Raw genomic sequence first — 20,542 nt, 5'->3', positions numbered from 1 at the left:
CCTTTACAATATTTTGTCAGGTGAATTTAGGAGTCACTGAGGATACTACATTAAATCCCAGTGTTTTTGTAGGCTGCTGTGCAGTTCTTCAGGGCCTGTCAATGGTGGCTGTGCCTCCCTCCCCTCAATAGCAGTGCTTTAGGACATCCCAATACGTAGGGATTAATATGCTGACTCTGTGTCCTGTGATGTACAACAAAAGAAAACTGGATATTTGTACGAAGCTGTAAAATCCATTTATTGGAGTATATCATAGGACACAGAAATTCCTTCTTTCATTCTTAGATGTCTGGCTTGTTACAAAATGAAGCACTTCCTTTATAGGAGGGGTTATATAGGGGAGGGATTCCTTCCTTTTTACCAGTGTCTATTCACCTGCAGGTGGTGCATAACTCAGTAAATAGGGATTAATATGCTGTCTCTGTGTCCCATGATGTGCACCAAGAAATGGATTTTACAGGTAGACAATTTTAAGAGTATGGCTGTTACAGGGCTGTCGGACTTCCTGTAATATGAACAGAATTAATTCTGGTATTTTTCCATAATATTCTTTAAAACCCAGTGGTACAAGATAACAATTCAAATAGGACTGTTGTGATGCATTAGTCAAAAAAAATAATAGCTTTTTACCTTATGTCTGTGTTAATCAAACCTAGCAAAGAGTAATAAGACAGGAGAATCTGAACTAAGATAGGAGCATATGGAAATGCTTTACAATCAGGGTCATGACAAATTTGAATTAACAGTAATAACACTGAAAATCTATGTGAAAACAAACTAAAAATTACATATAGGTCTACTTGTCAGTTTTTCAGGCAGACCCGATCGGGCCCTCCACTATGGAGCAGCTGGTGTAAATGGAAATGTGACATCCAATCTGATCCAATATGCTAAAAGCAGACAGATAGGGATACACCTAGTGGACTGAATGACAGTTGGGTTTAAACAGACAGATGGTAGAGGAGAGCAGGCTGTGTCTGTGTCCACTCAGCATAAGCAGAGCAGACACAGACCATCCATCTGCCTGCTCAACGGGGATCAGTGGCAACCAGAGTCTGCCCCATGTGGAAGGAGCCTTACAAAGTAAACATTTGCAGATTTATGACTAGCATTGAACAATGCAAAAATGATTGAGTATTCAATCAAACTAGTCAGCACAAAAAAAAATCTAAAAGAGTTTTTAATCTTAACATTCAAACCTTAGGCCCTTCACTACAGAATACAGTCTTTCCTGGCGAGTACTTCTAAATGCTGAGTGATTGGTGGCAAATCTATACTCTTGATAGTTTAGGAAATCGAATGCCGTTGTTGTGTAGTATTAGAGTGTAAGAAATTACCTTTGCCTACTATGTCAGAGGGTAGTTTCTCTAAAATGCAAACTTTATACAGCAATAGTAGATTATTTTATTAGAAATGCAAACACAAAAATACATACATTTCAAATAGTTTACTAAAGATAATATGCAGTGAAACCTGCTTTAACATAAAACATTCAGTTATACAGTGGGCTTGTTCTGTTTTTTAAATTTTCCTGCATATGATTTGATGCTTGAAGGGAACACAAGTGGACTACATTTAACAATGGAGCATGCTGCAGTCTATTTATAGGATATAATGCAGTATATGGAGATTTTGAATAATATGGTACTGTATATCATTGTGATAGACAAATGTATTCTAGTGGCCCAGACATTGCACTAACGAGGGTCAAAAAGCCTGAAAAAGCTGTATGCAAGTTGGAAGAAATTACTCTTACTTTAGGTTGAATCCAGAGTTCCTGGATGTATTGTCAGCTTTGGGGGAATAAACAAATGATTTGCATCTTTCTGATTACTGTCCCAAAAAGAGAAATACAACTTTTTGGATTAGTGTTGGAAATAACGACTTACGAACAAAATACCTTCTGTTTTAAAAGGACCTACTGTATTTTTATTTGTATTGTTATTTTTCAAACTGCCTAAACTATTACTGACTTGTTTGGTTTATTCTGTATTGTTATACCATATAAATTCTTCTTTTTGCTAATTTGGGAGAGTCCCATGGAAATATCTGTGTCATTACACATCTTCACTGAAGGAAGCCCATAGGTAAAAAGAAGCTCGGTCATGCATGATATAATTTACATTTGTTTGATGAAGTCTTGGAGGCCTCAGAACAATTAATTTGTGTTGTGGCTCAAGTGATTTTAAAGATGGAGAATTTTGCTGGTAGAATTCAAACTACATTTTGATGTTTGTCACTTTTTACTATTTTGATAAAAGTAAATTCGTGTTTAATCAAGTATTAAAATTAAACATGTTCCAGACAAAGGGAGCTGTAAAGACACAATATTTAAATAAAAAACACTTGTTACTAAAATCAGAAAATATTTTGTAAAGTCTGTGCTGATACAATGCAAAAACAAAAATAAAATTGTAAAAAATAAATTATGAATACTAATATTTTGGGATTTATCTAACACCTAGGATAACCCAACTTTACAGTGTTGATTATTGCCCAATTATCAGGGAACTCGACACTATGCCAAGATGGAAACATCTCCAGCTTTCTTGGATAGGTAGACTCACTTCTGCTAAAATATCCCTTCTTCCTAAATTACTCTACCTTTACCAATTACTCTAAATGGCTCTATGAAACTTTACCAATTAAAATCCCTCTTGCGGAAAAAACTGCAACAAACATTTCTGGATTTTTCCAGGGCTAAGAGTAGACATAGGGTCTCTATACAGGTATTGTTGGTATGCAAGTCTCAGGGTAGCCTAAATTTTCCCGATTTTATGCCCTGTACACATGGTCGGACATACCGACAACAAAATCCGTCAGATTTTTCAGATGGGTTTTGGCCCAAACTTGTCTTGTATATACACAGTCGCACAAAGTTGTTTGAAAATCCGATCGTTCAGAACGCGGTGACATAGAACATGTACGATGGGACTATAAAGAGGGCAGTAACCAATAGCTTTCGTCTCGTAATTTATTCTGAGCATGTGTGGCACTTTTTTAGTCGGAATTGTCTACACACAATCGGATTTTGCTGTTGGAAAATTTTAGAGCCTGCTCTCAAAGTTTGTGTGTCGGAAATTTCAACGGAAAAAGTCTGATGGAGCCCACACAAGATCGGACTTTCCGACAACAAGATCCGATCGCACATTTTCTGTTGGAAAATCTGACTGTGTGCACAGGGCATAACACTGTATTTTTTAGCTGCCCACCATAGGCAGCTTGCTTCCTGGTCTACGTTACATCCATGCAATAAAAGGGCAAAGATTGAACATCTTTGAATAGCCCCTGTTCATACTATCCCATTGTTGTGGCCTGGCCTGGTGTGTCCAAAATGCCCAGCTATTGACTGATATGAGTCATACTAAAGGTATATGGTTTTACTGTAATGCTAGATTTCATCTCTCTGCAAAGGCCTCCAGATGTCTTCATTCAATCCCTCACTTTCTTTTAACCTTGAGAGCCAGATGACCTGGCCTTGGCTGTTTTAGAGACATTATAAACCCTTTGACTGTAAAATGATTATCTTTTGCTGAGAAAAAAATCCAAGTATCCTGTGGCACAATGCTCTGTTCTTTTTGCTCAATCTCCAAGGGAAACTAATATATACCTGTAGTGAGGAATCTGTGGGGTTGCTTCAAAGCTTAGTAAATAAGTTGAAGATTCACTTTACATGTAATACCCAATCACATGAAAAATAAAAAACATCATATATGCTTTCTCATGATTGGATGATGGAAGTCAGCAGACCTTCCCCTCATTTACTAAACTCTGGAGCAAGTGCACTTGCAAAGTACATAGTCTAATTGCCTTTAGTAATTAACCGCAATGTTAATTGTAAGGATTTTTCTAGATAAAGGTTTACATTTAATTAATTCTATAGCATGTGTTTCAATGAAGTATATTTTGGACACCCATCCCTTATACCTTTTATTGTCTCTTTCTTTTTACGAAGAGTGCTCTTCCCTCCTGTTTTTTCCCCTTATCCTGTACATGGCAGTTTGGGCTGGCATATTGCCCAGACCATTATAAAGGATTTTGCTTTCTAAAGAACAATTAATTTGCCTGTGAAATCCCTTATTATATTAAATACACTTATGGTATCCCTGTACATTTTCAAATTAAGTGTGCCAGTATTATTTATGTAGGCCAAGTAATTAGAAAAATAAAAATTTGAAAAATTGAGGCATTAGGCATGCTCATGGCATTTGGATAATATTTTTTGGGCATGACTTGTACACGTAAGGTTTTCAAGGGTTACATTAAAAAGTGTTGCCAATGAACAGACACCACAAGCAGGTATCACAATATGCTTGGTTTTAAATTTGTCAGTCAGACTACCCTCTTCTATGTGCCTCAATTAAACTAGTTTATCTATTTAACTGGAATGTTACTTCCTGACTTATAGGTTAAGTCCAACCAACTGCCCTTTGAAATTTTCCCTATTGGCCACTGAGGCCCTCTATTGGACTTAAAGGTTCCAGAGAGTGGGGCTTGAAGAGAAGTAAGAGATGTCAGGCCCCAGTTACAGAGCAAAACTAGCTTGAAAATCATAAAGATCTGTGTTTTCTGACTAATAAGAGCAATAGTAGGTATTTTGTCCAATCTACTCCTAGGAATTTTACCTCTAAAAGTTAAAAAGTCACTAACATTTTCACCATAAATTCCAGTTTTAAAAAACACAATAAAGTATTCATGTCATATGAAATTATATGGGATATATCAAGCAATACAGTCAAAATCATTTAATTAGGAAAGATTAAATTAAATAAATGTATCCTCCCTTCAGAAGAGAAAAACAACCGTTGGAAATTATAGTGCCATTTGTACTACTAAACAAGATATGAAAAACACCAGAGCAAAATGTAATAATGCATTAAAGTGTTTGTTCAACAATACGAGAAGTCTGCCAAGCAAAATAGGTGAGTTGGAAGCTCTGGTGCATTGAAGAGAGCTATGATGTAATCGGTATTGCTGAAACTTGGCTTCATTCCTCACATGACTGGGCTATTAATATTCCTGGCTATGCACTCTTTCGGACAGACACGGTAAAAAGGAAAGATGGCAGAGTCTTTCTCTATGTGAGAAGTGATCTGTGAGAGAGTTCCTGGTTGATGGAGAGTGTGATGTGGCTGAAGCATTATGGATGGAACTGCATATAGATGCGTGTAGTTCAAAGTTAAATATTGAAGTTTGTTATAGACCACCCAATGTTAACGGGGAGGTGGAGACTCAGCTCCTAGCACACATGGAAAGGGGTGCAAGGGCTGGGACAGTGATAACAATGGGGGATTTTAACTACCCAGAAATTGACTGGAGTAATGGCACTGCTGGGACAGTTAAAGGGCAAAAATTTATAAACCTAATACAGGATAATTTTATGGTCCAGTTTATTGAGGCCCCAACTAGGAATGATCCTCTGTTGGTCCTGGTAATCTCAAACCATGCAGAGCTTATTACTAATGTTCATATAAAGGAACATCTTGGCAGCAGTGACCATAACATGATTTCATTTGATGTTAGCTGAAAGCAAAAAACACATATGGGAAAAATAAAAACACTTTACTTCAAGCGAGCAAATTTTCCAAAGTTGAGGGCTGTCCAGGACTTGGATTGGGAGGGAATATTGGCCTCAATGGGCACAGAACAGATATGGGAATTCTTCAAAATGACTGTTTGTGAAGTCACTGCAAAGTATATTCCCATGAGCAATAATTTTAAAAGGCTAAAAATAAAGCCTATGTGGCTCACGGCCAAAGTAAAAAAAAAAAGCTATAAACAATAAGAAAAGAGCTCTTAAAAAATATAAAAATGAAGGAATGTTACGAAGAATATAAAAGAATATGTAAAAAGGAAATCAAGGACGCAAAAACTCAAAAGGAACGGCAGATTGCAAAAGATAGTAGGACAAACCCCAAAACATTCTTCAAATATATTAATAGTAAAAAGGTCAGGTCTGAGCATGTAGGCCTTTTACAAAATAATCTTGAGTGAGTGACTGGGGACAATGAGAAGGTAAATTTATGAAATACTTTCTTCAGCTCTATGCATACAAAGGAGCATGGGGGAGCTCATGTCCATAATGGGGGTGGTAGTGACACAGCCCCAAATGATCCACAATGGCTCAAAAGGCATATGGTCCAGAAATATTTAGACAGAATAAAGGTGGATAAAGCACCTGGACCAGATGGCATCCACCCATGGATCCTAAAAGAATTGAGCTCTGTAATTTCAAAGCTGTTGCATCTAATTTTTAGGGACTCATTAATGACAGGAATAGTACCACTAGATTAGCGTAGGTCTAATGTGGTGCCTATATTTAAAAAGGGAATAAAGTCTTTACCAAGTAACTATAGACCTGTTAGTTCTTCTATAGTCGGGAAGATACTGGAGAGTTTAATAAAAGACCACATAGATGAGTTGAACTTCCAGTGACCAGTATGAGAGAGTGAGAGCCATAACACCAAATTTAACACACCTGCTCCTCATTCACACCTGAGACCTTGTAACACTAACAAGTCACATGACACAATGAAGAGAAAAAAGGCTAATTGGGCCCAATCTGGACATTTTCACTTAGGGGTGTACTCACTTTTGTTGTCAGCAATTTAGACATTAATGGCTGTGTTGAGTTATTTTGAGGAGAAAGCAAATTTATACTGTTATGCAAGCTGTACATTCATTATTTTACATTGTAGCAAAGTGTCATTTCTTCAGTGTTGTCATATGAAAAGGTATCATAAAATATTTACAAAAATGTGAGGGGTGTACTCACTTTTGTGAGATTTTCCCTTTACGGTCAACACTGAGGACAAGGGGGCACTCTTTATGTAACGAGGAAAAGAGATTTCATCTCCAAATACGGAAAGGTTTCTTCATAGTAAGAGCTGTGAAAATGTGGAATAGACTCCCTGCAGAGGTGGTTCTGGCCAGCTCAGTTGATTGCTTTAAGAAAGGCCTGGATACTTTCCTAAATGTACATAATATAACTGGGTACTAACATTTATAGGTAAAGCTGATCCAGGGAAAATCTGATTGCCTCTCTGGGATCAGGAAGGAATTTTTTCCCCTGCTGTAGCAAATTGTATCCTGCTTTTCAGTTTTTTGCCTTCCTCTGGATCAACTGTATGTGTATATGTGATTGTATGATATATTTTTTTTTTTTTTTTTATGGTTGAACTAGATGGACTATTTCAACCTGACTATGTAACTATGTAAGAGGCATTTTCAGGGTACATCACCTCGTATCACAGTAATAAAATATACAGCGCAAAAATCACAAGCACATATAAACAGCAGCTGAACACTCCAGGTAAATTTACAACACCCCAGATCAGTATAACATAAAAATAGTGCAGTGCTAATTAAAGTTCAGGAGGAAAAAATTCATATAGGAAAGCACACAGAATTCCAAATAAAGTGATGATGTGCCTTGTAAACAATGGACTCCGTGTCAGACGTCTAAAACCTCCACTTTAGACATTCTATACCGCTCATCTCAACGCCAGGACCCCAGAGTTAATAAAGGGTCAAACAGGCTTTCCCATAAAGGACAAATATCCAGGAGCAGTGATCTTCCTGGTGTGGATCTCACAGAGATGCCAGCTGAATTGATACACGGGAATCCCATCAGGTTAATTATATTGCAGATGAACACCAGTTTTTAGATGCAGTGGCTACAATTAGTTTATTTTTTCAAACTTTTTCTCCCTTATTCTCACCTAGTGATTCTTCCAGTGACACACCAGTCCTCCTTGCTTTAAAGGTGAACAGAGAAGTCAAACACCACTTATGAAATGGAGTCCCAGATCTAGCAGAACCCTGCAGCAAGGAGGACCGGTGTGTCACTGGAAGAATCACTAGGTGAGAATAAGGGAGAAAAAGTTTGAAAAAATAAACTAATTTAGCCACTGCATCTAAAAACTGGTGTTCATCTGCAATATAATTAACCTGATGGGATTCCCGTGTATGAATTCAGCTGGCATCTCTGTGAGATCCACACCAGGAAGATCACTGCTCCTGGATATTTGCCCTTTATGGGAAAGCTTGTTTGACCTTTTGTTAACTCAGGGGTCCTGGCGTTGAGCCGAGCGCCATAGAATGTCTGAGGTGGAGGTTTTACACGTCTGACACGGAGTCCATTTATACAAATCACCTTGTATAAATATATAAATGGTCCAAATAGTAAACTGGATGAAAAGTTGTTCACTTCAAAATAATTGAAAAGAGGGCATGCTGTATCTAGAGGTAAACAGCTTTAACCTCTGCTTAAAGTGGTTGTATACTCTTTTATTTTACTTTTACCTACAGGAAAGCCTATAATAAGGATTACCTGTAGGTAAAAAAAAAATATCTCCTAAACCTGTACGGTTTAGGAGATATTCCCCTCGGTATGTGCCGCTGACTGCAGCGGCGCATGCGCACAAGGGGATTCTCGGCTGAAAGTCCGGCAGTGGCTGACCGGCCGGAATGAAATCTCCCGCGCGCATGCGCGGGAGTGACGATATCGCGGCTCCGGCCACTCACAGCGCCGGAGCCGCGATACCCGGAAGAAACGCAGAGGGAGCATGTCAGCTCCCTCGGCGTGGATCGGGCCAGATGTCGTTCTAAGGTAAGTATTTCATAATGAGCTAGTATGCGGTGCATACTAGCTCATTATGCCTTTTGCTTTGCAGGTGGTAAAAAAAAAAAACATTAGCGGGTTTACTACCGCTTTAAGGAAAGGCTCCTTTACTATAGGCTATGTAACTGTGGAATAGGCTTTCACAAGAGCTAGTTCTAGCTATCTCAGTGGATTTTTTTTAAAGCTGGGTGTGTTTATAAGTGTACAATATATAATTGACTCTGAATATTTACATCATAACATCGCAGATTGTTGATCCAATCACCTTAGAGGATTGCGGAGGTTTTTTTTTTCTTGTTGGAGCAAATTAGACCCCAATTTATAAGGGTTTTTGCCATCCTCTGGAACTATGAGTTCAGAATTCTGCATATTCAGGTTTTTAATTAATTCATTCATTAATTAATTTTTAATTGGTTAAACTTGGTGGACATGTGTTCTTTGTCAGCCTGGCTCGCAGCAGTCTTTAACTGAAAGGTTTTTACACCACACAGTGCATATTGAATTAGCTCAGCATACACTGTAAACTGTTGTACCGACAGATTTGTGCTCTCGTCAGTAAAAAGCAGTGGGGATTCAGATAAAATCTTCCAATCACGTGCTTGGCATTTCCCCAGGAAGGAGGTACTTATTGAGGTAATTTACTCCATACACTAGATACTGATGAATGATTACATTACAATTGGCCATATTGAAGTGGTAGGTAAAGTATATACGAATAGGAATCAGTAGCTCAACAAAGCTGATAGTAATATGATGAGAGACTGATTTGGTACTTAGGGGTGTATATTAATGAACACTGATTACCAGGCTCTTATAAATACAACTATGTCGTTTTATAAGTATAGAAGGACATCTACATTAAACTAGCAAGATTTTCTACTTTAGTCCCAAGTTTGATGGGTGGTACATCGAGAAATCAGAAAAATTGCAACCACTGAAGACATGTACCATTACTAAGTTTTACCTTAAATATCTCTAGTAAATCTTAATCCCTGGCTAAATCTACTCATGGATCAAAGTCTGAATCAAGAATAGTAAGGAGTCCTAAACTAATATATCTTAAATACATAAAAAGGCTCTTCAGGGTGTTGAGTTCATCGTTAGCGTTTAAAAAGACTCCTGCTGTGTTACAAAAGATAAGACGCTGAGAGCAAAAGGGGAATTAATGAGAAGACCTTGTGTAGAGGGTGCCTGCACATAAGTCAGAGCTCATTATGGATTAGAATGAAAAAAAAAATAGAAACTAAAGAGGTGATAATTCTAGGTGATGGTGAAAAGGTTTAGGATTTATTTATTCTATTTTACAATTGTTTTGCTAGTCTTCTCCTTTTAGCTGAATTCCATTATCGACTTTTTTGTTATTCTGGTATCTTCCTTCCTGCTTCACATTATCACTGTTATATATTGAAATCTGCCACCTCATTTGGATTTATTAATTGGATTCTTTGACCTACTACTTATTGTTTGTCTGCTGCATGATATCTCCTCGACTTCTTTCAGCAGAAGCTCCTTTTCACAAGCAAGGTTATCCTCCCTTTATGAACTTTATGTTCGAGCACCTCCACATCAAGTACTTGTAACTTGAAATCTGGAAATATTTCATTCTAGAGATTGAAATGTGATTCTTCAAGGTGTTTTAAAATAAATTCTCTCTTGGCTTTCATATGCTAGAAAGCTGTTAAATAAAGGCATGTGTAAGCATGCCATCATAATGTTATAGATTATACATGCATTATTGAGCATTTTTACAGTGCTTGGGAAATCATTGGATGTTTCACCTGCAACACATACCCTATTTTGTATTTTAAATTGTTCTTTGAATTCACAGCCCCTTACTTTTTTTTTCTTTTTCTAATGCACCTTACTGTTTTTTGAACCAATGTACATTTATTTAAGTACATTATATACACAGCACATATATGTTGCACTTTACAGTGTATTTAGCTTTTTTTTAGCAGTCTTTGAAGTTTACAGTTTCTGAAGCTTACAGAAGCAATATAATCTCCACAACATAATCATGCAGATACTGACACTGATGCCCCATACACACGGTTGGATTTTCCGACGGAAAATGTGCGATCAGATCATGTTCTCTGAAAATCCGACCGTGTGTGGGCTCCATTGTACTTTTTCCGTTGGATTTTCCGCCACACAAAATTTGAGAGCAGGATCTAAAATCTTCAAACAACAAAATCCAATCGTGTGCAAACAATTCCGATGGACAATGTGGCACGCATGCTCAGAATAGACTAAGAGACAAAGGCTATTGGCTAATGTCCCAACATACGTGTTTGACGTCACCTCATTCAGAACGATTGGATTTTCCAACAACTTTGTGCAACCATGTGTATGCAACACAAGTTTGAGCCAAAATCCGTCAGAAAAATCAGACAGATTTTGTGGTCGGAATGTCTGACCATGTGTATGGGGCATTAGACATGCAAAGCGTATTAAAAGTCAAACCTTTTTCTTGGATAGTTTTTAGGGAATACAACAACTCAAGTTTTCATTGCGAACTGCATCTCTTTGAGGACAATTCATCCAATGTATTTGTTACTGGCACAAAATACTGTAAAATTAAAAATTTTGAGTGGTCTCTAAAACAAGAATTGAGGTGATTTTCTGTTCTGTTAACCACTGTCTAAGAGGGGATTTCCATTATTTTGAAGATATTTCCTCTAACTTCAGATTCTGTCTATAGTACAGGGAAGTAAAGGGAAATCTCATCAATGGGAAACAGATGGCAAAACTTTAACCATTAACTGCTTTATGCAAAATGATAAAAAAAAGTGTTGACTTTATATACTGTACATTTTAACCTGAGAATATGTTTTTGGAGTTTGTTTTTAAAATCCATGATGAAGCAAGACCTTGATATAAGGTGAATATTTTTGTGCGCTAATCCATAATCTAGAAAAAAGAGCAGTAAACCAGTCATTGGTTTATATATGTTGGGGGTTGTTTTGGGTGCAGGCAATTGTTTTGTAGATGGATTATCTAAGCTTTGTCAGCCCTTATCAATGCTGAGAATAAACAAATCTGCAGGCAATATCTCTTTATGAAAAGTGCAGATATAATACTGTGCTGTGGCCTAGGATAAAGCTGCTAACACAGCAAACAGACAATTGCAATAATGGTAATAAAGTAAAAAATGCAGCACTAAACTTTAAGTGAACAAAGAAGATTGAGTGAATATCACAAATAGTTAATACAAATAATGTAAAACTCTAATGAGATGAATACTCAGTGATTTTGTATGAAAAAATCCTTAAATAAACATTGAGTCCATAGATGAAGTGGATAACGTAGTGAATCAGGATGGCCCTTAGAGGGACATTTGCCAAGAGTTCATAACATCATTAAGACATCCAAAAATGGTGAATAGATACTAAAACAATATGTGAATGTAGTCCACCACCGATAGGATGAAGGCTTACCAGATGGTTTGAACTCAAAAGGACATACGTCCTTTGAGTCAAACAGGCTTGTGTTGGCAAATGCCAAGATGGGAAACATCAGATCTGGAGACCTTTGACACGGAAGCCAAGTGCTTACAAAGTCATTGGGGTAATAATCTCCATAGAAGGTATTTCCAGACAGAAAAATGGATAGTTTCTCCCATATGTTCATATATATATCAAGGAAAGGAGAACAAAAAGGGCCACATAGTGTAATTCCATATAAGAATGTGAAATTCAATGAGGTTAAAAAACTCACATTTGAGAAGAGAAAACAGCGCTTAAGAAATGTGTATGGCAGGAATGGAGACAGTCCTGATGTGTTTCATCTGAATAGACATCATCTCTTTATGTCCATCAGGGCTCTCTGATTCCTCCTGTATTGAAATGTATTGTAACTGTACTGTCTGCACTCATGCTGTAAAGTGCTGCACAGACTGTTGGCACTATATAAATCCTGTATTATAATAATAATAATAATCGACATCAGTCCAGAGAACCTATATCCATATACAAGAGCTATACAGTTTAAGAGGGAATTGATTAGTCTGTTTAACCACTTCCTGCCTGCTATATTCAGAATGACGGCTGGAAAGTGTTCTGGTTCTGTTATCCTGATTGGGAGTCATATGACATCCAACATGATAAACCACTAGTGTGCACGCATCGTGGCAATCAGCAGTGTGTCAGTCTGACACACCACATCGCCGATCTTGGTAAATAGCCTATGATGTAGGCTCTTTACCACATGATCAGCTGTGTCTAATCACAGCTGATCACAGTGTAAATAGGAAAAGATTTTTATCAGCTTTTCCTCCACTCGCACTGACAAGGTGCGAGTAGAGGAGAGCTGATAGGCTGCTCTCCTGACAGGGGGGTCTGCGCTTATAATCAGTGCATTGATTATCAGTGCAGACCCATTGAGGATGCCCACCCATGACCAACATGGATGCCCACCCATGACCACCAGGTATGCCAATCAGTGCCCATTAGGGATGGCACTCTGTGCCAATAAGTGATGCTTGTCAGTGCCTCCTGATCAGTGCTGCCTAACAGTGCCATCTAGCAGTGCCATCCATCAGTGCCACCTGTAAGTGCCTACCAGTGCTACCTATCAGTGCCCTCTATGAGTGCCCCATCAGTGCCACCCTTCAGTGCCCATCAGTGCCACCTATCAGTGCGGCCTCATCAGTGCCTATCAGTCCTGCCACATCAGTGCCCATCAGTGAAGGAGAAAACTTACTTATTTACAAAGTTTTGTAACAGAAACAAAGAAACTCTGAGGTTTTTTTTGGTCATTTTTTATTTGTAGCACAAAAAATAAAAACTCCAGTGGTGATCAAATACCAGCCAAAGAAAGCTCTATTTGGGGGGGGGAAAAAATAAAAAAAATAGCTTGGGTACAGTGGGGAAAGGGGGAAAGTATTGACATGGTTAAAGTACACCCAGGTTTGCCATTCTAGAATACCTTTACACCCACTAAAGACACATATCAGGTTGCATCAGACTATAAAAGATAGCTGACAATATAAGTATTATTACAGTAATTCAATTTTACTCAATGCTAAACATCTGGCTTTAGATTATTCATATAATAATTTACCTTGTTAGGACCATTGTCATGATATAAATAAATAAAAATCTTCACTTAAAATTTCTTCTGTTTAGTCAGATTAGCGTAACCTCTGACACATTCCCCATGATGACATAATGCCACTTATGCAAGTACCGTATTTTTCGCACCATAATACGCACCCCCCAAAATTTTTGGGGAAAAGGTCCCTGCATCTTATGGAGCGAATACTGACCGGGCACCACCCCCCATTGCCGCCGTCGCATCAGAATATCAGCGCTTAGCTTCTCTGTGGAGGAGAGAGGACGGGATGTGAGGCCGATCCTTGCAGGGGCATACCAAGGGGGAGCAGGGGGAGGCGGTCTGCCCCGGGTGCCAAAACATGGGGGTGTCAGTGGCGTTGCTATGGGGGTGCTCTCTGCACCCAGGTGCAGAGACACCCGCCAGATCTGACAACATCCCGAAAGTGACAAGAGCCCTGGCTGTTTTTTTCCCAGACTTAACACCCCCAGCGCTGTGGTCTGGTCCAGTCTCACTTCCTGCTCCTTCCACCGGCAGCTGCTGCTGCAAACTTTATCCCCAGTCCTCCTTCCTAGCTTCTGCCAGGGTGTCTCTGAGGCTGAGAGCCAGCCAACCAGTGGGCATTGTAATAGCAGTGTTCTCCGCTGTCTGAGGTGATCTGGTGATAAGGGGGTGGAAGGTGTGGGATGCATAGTATCCACTGCCCAGTCACCTGAGCTGTTGTGATAGAAGAGGCTGAAGGGGTGTTTGTGTCTGCCTTGCCACCCTAAGCTGATCTGGGAAGGGGGGGAGGTTGCTTTGTTCACCACCACCACCCAGGTATAGTGTAGCTGAGCTGATTTGATGGGGGGTGGTATTGCTGTGTCTCCACCACCCACCTATAGTAGTAGTATAATATTAAATATTTTAGTACACCATTTTGTTCCAGAATTTTTTTTTCTTGTTTTCCTTCTCTAAAACCTAGGTGCATCTTATGGTCAGGTGCGTCTTATGGAGCGAAAAATACAGTATGTTGTAAACTGTTCCTTTGTGAGAGTAAAGAATGGAAACCTGTGAAGCCAAAGACCAAATCCAGTATTTGTCAGCAAGGTTCACTTGGTGGAACATTTTCTTTTGGGCTTATTGCACATGAACATTTCTTCTCTCATTTTTCAGAATCAGAAGATCCTGACTGACAATGGGTTGTGAAACCTTTGCTATGTTTTTAAATACTGTACATTCTACAAGCTATAATGAAACTCTGACTCAAACATGATTTATTATGGTCCCTTGATGTTACATTTTATAAAGTGTCCTTACTGTGGATTATGCATGCTTACCATGGCCTTTTGGATATTTTTTTTCTTCTTGCAGGTGATGCACACCATGTGAACTTTGACAAGTGGGATGACATTTAATTTGATTTTTTTGAACACAGTAAATCCTCAGAATTGGTACGGATCTACAAACAGAAGGCCATTGTTTTCGCTACCTCAGATCCTGCATCCTCATCTGAAACTCCCTGTGCTCAGATGTTACAATCTTGATTGTTTGACAGACACGCTCTGTCTAGTGAAAAACAAAAGTGCACGTAAACCCTAACAATGAACTTCTATTATTTGCTTCCTTTTGATCTGCTAAATATGTCAATGAATATATAGTATTATCTGTTTAATAAGTGCAAAAAAATACTTGTTGATTTTGCCAGAAATCTTGTCAGTTAATAACTTCCTGTGTTCTCTGCCTGTAATATAGGAAACCAGGGTTGGGTCCTGGAAGGGCGATACATGTCCCCACTATTTGAGCTGAGGTCCCTTTAAAGGTGTCAATATAAACACATTTGTGAGTACTCAGGAGTTCTCACCCATGCAGGGTGAGGAGTTCCAGGGTAGTCCAATTAGAGAGGGGAAGAGTATTTTACAGTTGTCTCAAAGTAGGCACAGTAAGTCATCATTTAGGACTTGGAACTTGGAGGCTCATAGAGACTTTTGCTGGCAAAGATCCTCAAAGTCTACAGGGACTTTGGTCCTAAAAGGGTTAACCAACCTGGAGAGGAGGCCCGAAAAACGACTGTTAGAGTACAGGCTGTCCGATGGCTGAGACAGTGTTTACTGAGCTCCTGTGACCTTTACAGCCTCTGAAGCAGCCGCAAATACTAAACCCTGGTGTGGGACTGGTATATCAGTGGTGAGCCATCTTCATTAGCTTTTCATTATTCTAGAATTTGGACTGTTTATGTTTACGTTTTGCTGAAAAAAATCAGGTTGTTTGCCTGATTTTAAAAAACTTCAAAGACTGTTATACTTTTACAAGGGACTAGCTGGTGACCTTGGACTCCCCATATTATGGTGTACACAAGGATGGGTTATGAAGGAGAGTTCTGTATCTCATGAAACGCAGCAGACATGAAGTGGTCAGGGCTAAAAACATACAGTATGCTTTGGAATTAAAAGCCAAAAATATATTGTGTTATTACCCTGTTTCCCCAAAAATAAGACCTACCCTGAAAATAAGACCTACAAGGGCTTTAACTAGGGCTTATTTGGGGGGTAGGGCTTATATTGCAGCCATCACCAACAATCACGCTAGGTCTTATTTTCGGGGAAACAGGGTATGTCAAAGTGGAAAGTAGCAGTACACTATATTTTTAGCACATCAAAAAATAATTCTTTATTTTGAGCTTGTTTAAAGGGTATAATAGTGTACAAAATATTTTTTTTGTGTCTTGGTTACTATTGCCCTTGAGTATGCTACAGGCATGTGCCTGTACCATCTAGTGGTATTAGTTTAGCCAACAAGTTTGGAAATACCCAGAAACAGCTATGAACAATTAGCTTATAACATTTGTTCATTTCCAACAAGATGTTTGAACAGATAGTACCTTGTATCTTTTAGCTAATGCCCTGTTCCTGATATTCTTGCTCCACTTACTCCTTTCTTTTTCTTTCTTCCTTCCTGCTACCCTACTGACTGCCTTCCTGGTTATGACCTGCTTGCTTGTGATTATGCCTGCTGCCAACCATGATCTTTGGCCTGTTACCGTCTCTTCATCTGCCTAACAATATGGTGATTGCCTTTGGTTCACACTTTCTCTAGTGGTCTAAGCCTGAGGTTTGCTTCCTTGGGTATATCAATAGTCCAGGCCTCCTTGAGGGGTGACCCGGTAAAGACTGGACTTTCTCACAACACCAAATAATCCTGCATCATTCAAGGAAGAAGACAGGCTCATCTTTTATATGACAAAAACATTTAAGCTCATTTAAATTCTTACCCTTTTTCTCTTTTTTTTTATCCTGTAGCAAAATATGTTATACATTTTTGTTTTTTTTCCCCCTTAAATTACCCTTTTATCTTAAGGAAAATGTGCTTCCTGCTCTCTGTCTATGCTTTTATGCTGGCATAGCCAAGTAAGGGCAACACAACTCATCACAAGTGTACTTGCATGCTTGTACTATGGAAAAAAAGCGAATTGTGTCTGACTAGTTCAAAAAGGGCGCACTACACAATTTGATCAAACATTGGTGACTGTGGAATTGCACAGTCACATGTAGACATTTAAACAGACTGTTCAACTGCTATAATTGAAAAATAAGGGTTGTCATTACAATGTCTAAATATTTAAATCTGGTAAATAGCACAAACAAATACTTTGTAAGTGCAAATATTAATGACTTCTCAAAAATACACACTAAAACGTTAACAGTAAGATCTGGGTTCAGGTCAAATGTGATTTGGTCCAAACCCAGCCTGTTTGCAAACGGTGGAAGAAAAACTTGCCATATCTAAATCCCCACTACTAAACCGTAAACTGTATATTTGCTCATTGATGTCACCCAGGAACCCCAGGACTGTTGTTTACATTTCAGCTGCACCAGGATTTCAATCATTTAGGGTAGTGCAGCAGTGAAGCATCCTCTTGCACCTCCTGTCCAGCACTCCTGAAGGTGGTGGCCGAAAGCATGAAGGCACAGAATAGCAGGAGTGCCAGAGTTTGCAGACCATCAAATAAAGGTAGCTCACTCTGTTATGGGAACATTTTACAATGAGTTTACGATGAGTGTTATACAGCTTGGCAAATGGAATGGGACATCCTGATGTCTGGGATGGAATGTCCTATTACATTTAGCAAGATGTAATGGAGAACTTTATAGCCATTTAATAGGCAATGGTCTTGGGAATATCACCCAGCATATATATAACACGCATTGTGAACTTATTCTTGCTTTGCCAAAATTGTAATTGTGAATATTTTCCATTGGTTCCTAACATGTTTTTTTTAAAGATTTTAGAACTTAAGATGTAAAATGTTTTTATAAAAAGGAGTATATTGATTTTATTGGTTGCCTTTAAAATCCCAATAGAGGATTCAGCAATTAACTGAAGAGTTTGCAGACCGAGCTGAATCTGTGTTGCAGCCAGATGAGTAGAACTGGAAGCTGAAGATCACCAGGGAGAATCCAGGCAAAGAAGTAACATGGCACTAGATAAGGGGGCAAAGATAGAGTCCAGGAAACAAGCAGAGGTCAGTAACATTTGGGCAGCGTGGTATCAAATCAGAAGGCAAAGACAGAATCCAAAAAACAAGCCAAAGTCAGTAACAGCCATACAGACGGGATAAAAAGCAGAAAACAGTAGCAGTGTCTAGAAAGCCAGCTGGGTCCTACATGGTGAGGCAGAATCAGCAGGTCAGGACAGAAGGAAATGCGTGCATGCTAATATTTTCGAGGATGCAATATTTTTGGTTGTGTGCACACTAGCATGTGTGTCCCGACTTGCTAATGCACGCCCGGCATTATGCACTGAAGTGTGGGCAGCATAATGCACAAGTGCATTTGCTGGCACTAATTTTCTTCTGCTGCTGAAAATCTGGATTTTCCTTCAGGTCTTCATGTTGGCAGGGAGGGGAATCACCATCAGACAGCAAAAATGTAAAAAATCCAGTGGCTATTAAATATCACCAAAAGAATTCTCTAAATGGCTAAAAAAATGATTGAAAGTCCATTTGGTTACAGTGTTACATGAGCGAGTAATTGTCAGTCATACTATCACATCACTTAAAACTGAAGACTGATGTTTCCTGGATAGGAAAGCGGTGTAACATACCCATCCTGAAGTGGTTAAATGGACAATTAGGTTCACTTGGAAAATTATCTGATATATTCCTCATTATAAAGTAAAATTATATGTTGATGATACTAGATTTATTTTACGTTGCATTAGTATGATGTCTGTTAATGAAATTATATACTGGCTACCTAGGTTATAGAGTGACTGAAAGTACACTTGGAAGTGCAGTCGCTGTAGATCCTAGGGGGACATGCAAGGAAAATAAGAAACAGCATATTAGCTTGCACATGATTGGATGATAAAGTCAGCGGAGCTTCCCCTAATTTCAGATCTTCCCCTCAGATCTATAGTGAGTGCACTTTCAGTGCACTTGCAGTTCACTTTAGTGCAAAGTGGATTTGCCTTTAGTAAATAACCCCCATTGTGGTTATGTCTTTGGTGTTGGTCCTTCAGCATAAGGTATGGGGATACTTTAAGTGGTTAAAAAAAGATTTTGAATCCCATTACTCATTGAAATAAAATATTTTTGTATTACAAACATTCAGATCAGATCAGTATTCTTACCTGACTACCAATTTTCTTTTCTTTTGTTCCCCAGTATTGAAGGCGTGTGACCTAGTATAGTTCAAAAATAGGGAAAGAGTGCACGCTTGCTATTCTTATTTTCCTGGGCACCTTGTTGTACTTCCTTTCTAGGGCAAGGGTCTAGTTGAAATGTTTGCCCTTCGCATGTTTTTTTTTAAATTATATGTGTATTTTCATGTGACCTTTAAAGCCCCATAAATAGACCATCTACTCACTAAACTGTAGTATTATTATTCATTTTTGTATTGGTACGTGTCTCCATCAAAGTGTTCAGCTTATGATCTGTTTAAGCTTAGATTGCCTTTTAGCCTTGAAAAGGCCAGACAAATAGCAAGATTCAGTTCCTATGGTCTTTATCTGAGGTTTGCCATCAAATTTGCCATTTGTGGACTTTTCACTCAGTAAATCGACCCTAACCTGGCCTGGTTCACCTATCCCTATTGACCACAGATTGCTATTGTGCATACATAGCTACGCCACAGCACCATAGTTTACCAAAAGTTGATTTCATAGATGGCAATAAAAATTTATTGTTAGAAAAACAGTATCATGTCACATGCATTCTGAAAACTGTGGATAACACTTTACACATAGTTTTAAAGCCGAAAGTCATACCCTGCTTTGTCATAAGCAATATAAAATAGTATCTCAACTACAACCTTTTCTTTCCTTCAAATCAATAATGAAATGAGTTCATTTTGCACAAACATATATCTGGAGCTTCATGACAGTCTAAAAATGTAAAACTGCCTACAGAGGATATGAGTTTATTGAATTTCTTTACTTAACTGTTTTACAGACTATATCCTGAGAAGATGGAATAATCTAATTGTAGTAGGAAAGTAGAATGTGGGATTTTATTTTAATGCTAAAAAGGTCAATAGCTTTGCATCCTAAACTCTTTACTGTCTGCGGTACTACACGTGAGGATCACTAGAATTCCTTCATAAAAATAAAGAGCAGTTTTATAAACTAAAATGGATTTATCCATCTGTTTCATATGAAGTTCTCTGCATTAGTAACTTTAAATATGTAGTGCTCACTAATATACTCTTCATTATAAGAGAAGAGACTTTATTACTTCTTTACATGATAAAATACTGTGTGGCGAGGCACATACCTGACAGAAGCTTAAAGTATATTCAAAGCTAAAACTTATTTTTTCATTTTGGATGCTGTAGGGAATGGAAACAAATTGACATTTAGTTTGCTAAAGCACAGTGTATGCAATTGTCC

The 20,542-nt window shown here is 38.4% G+C and overlaps 1 long non-coding RNA gene across 1 annotated transcript in view; it reads left to right on the top strand.

Moving 5' to 3' along the window:
• Nucleotides 1–19,525, top strand: part of LOC143987994 (uncharacterized) — a 237,985-nt gene extending 218,460 nt beyond the window's left edge. The window contains exon 3 of the long non-coding RNA XR_013276732.1: nucleotides 15,029–19,525. This is a non-coding gene — a long non-coding RNA (uncharacterized LOC143987994). The remainder of the gene's footprint in view (nucleotides 1–15,028) is intronic.
• The last annotated feature ends 1,017 nt before the right edge of the window (nucleotides 19,526–20,542 follow it).

The sequence above is a fragment of the Lithobates pipiens genome, unplaced genomic scaffold (assembly GCF_037356315.1).
Source record: "Lithobates pipiens isolate NorthernLeopardFrog02 unplaced genomic scaffold, aLitPip1_a1.2 Scaffold_18, whole genome shotgun sequence".
Taxonomy (NCBI): domain Eukaryota; kingdom Metazoa; phylum Chordata; class Amphibia; order Anura; family Ranidae; genus Lithobates; species Lithobates pipiens.
This window is presented reverse-complemented; position numbering and strand designations above follow the sequence as displayed.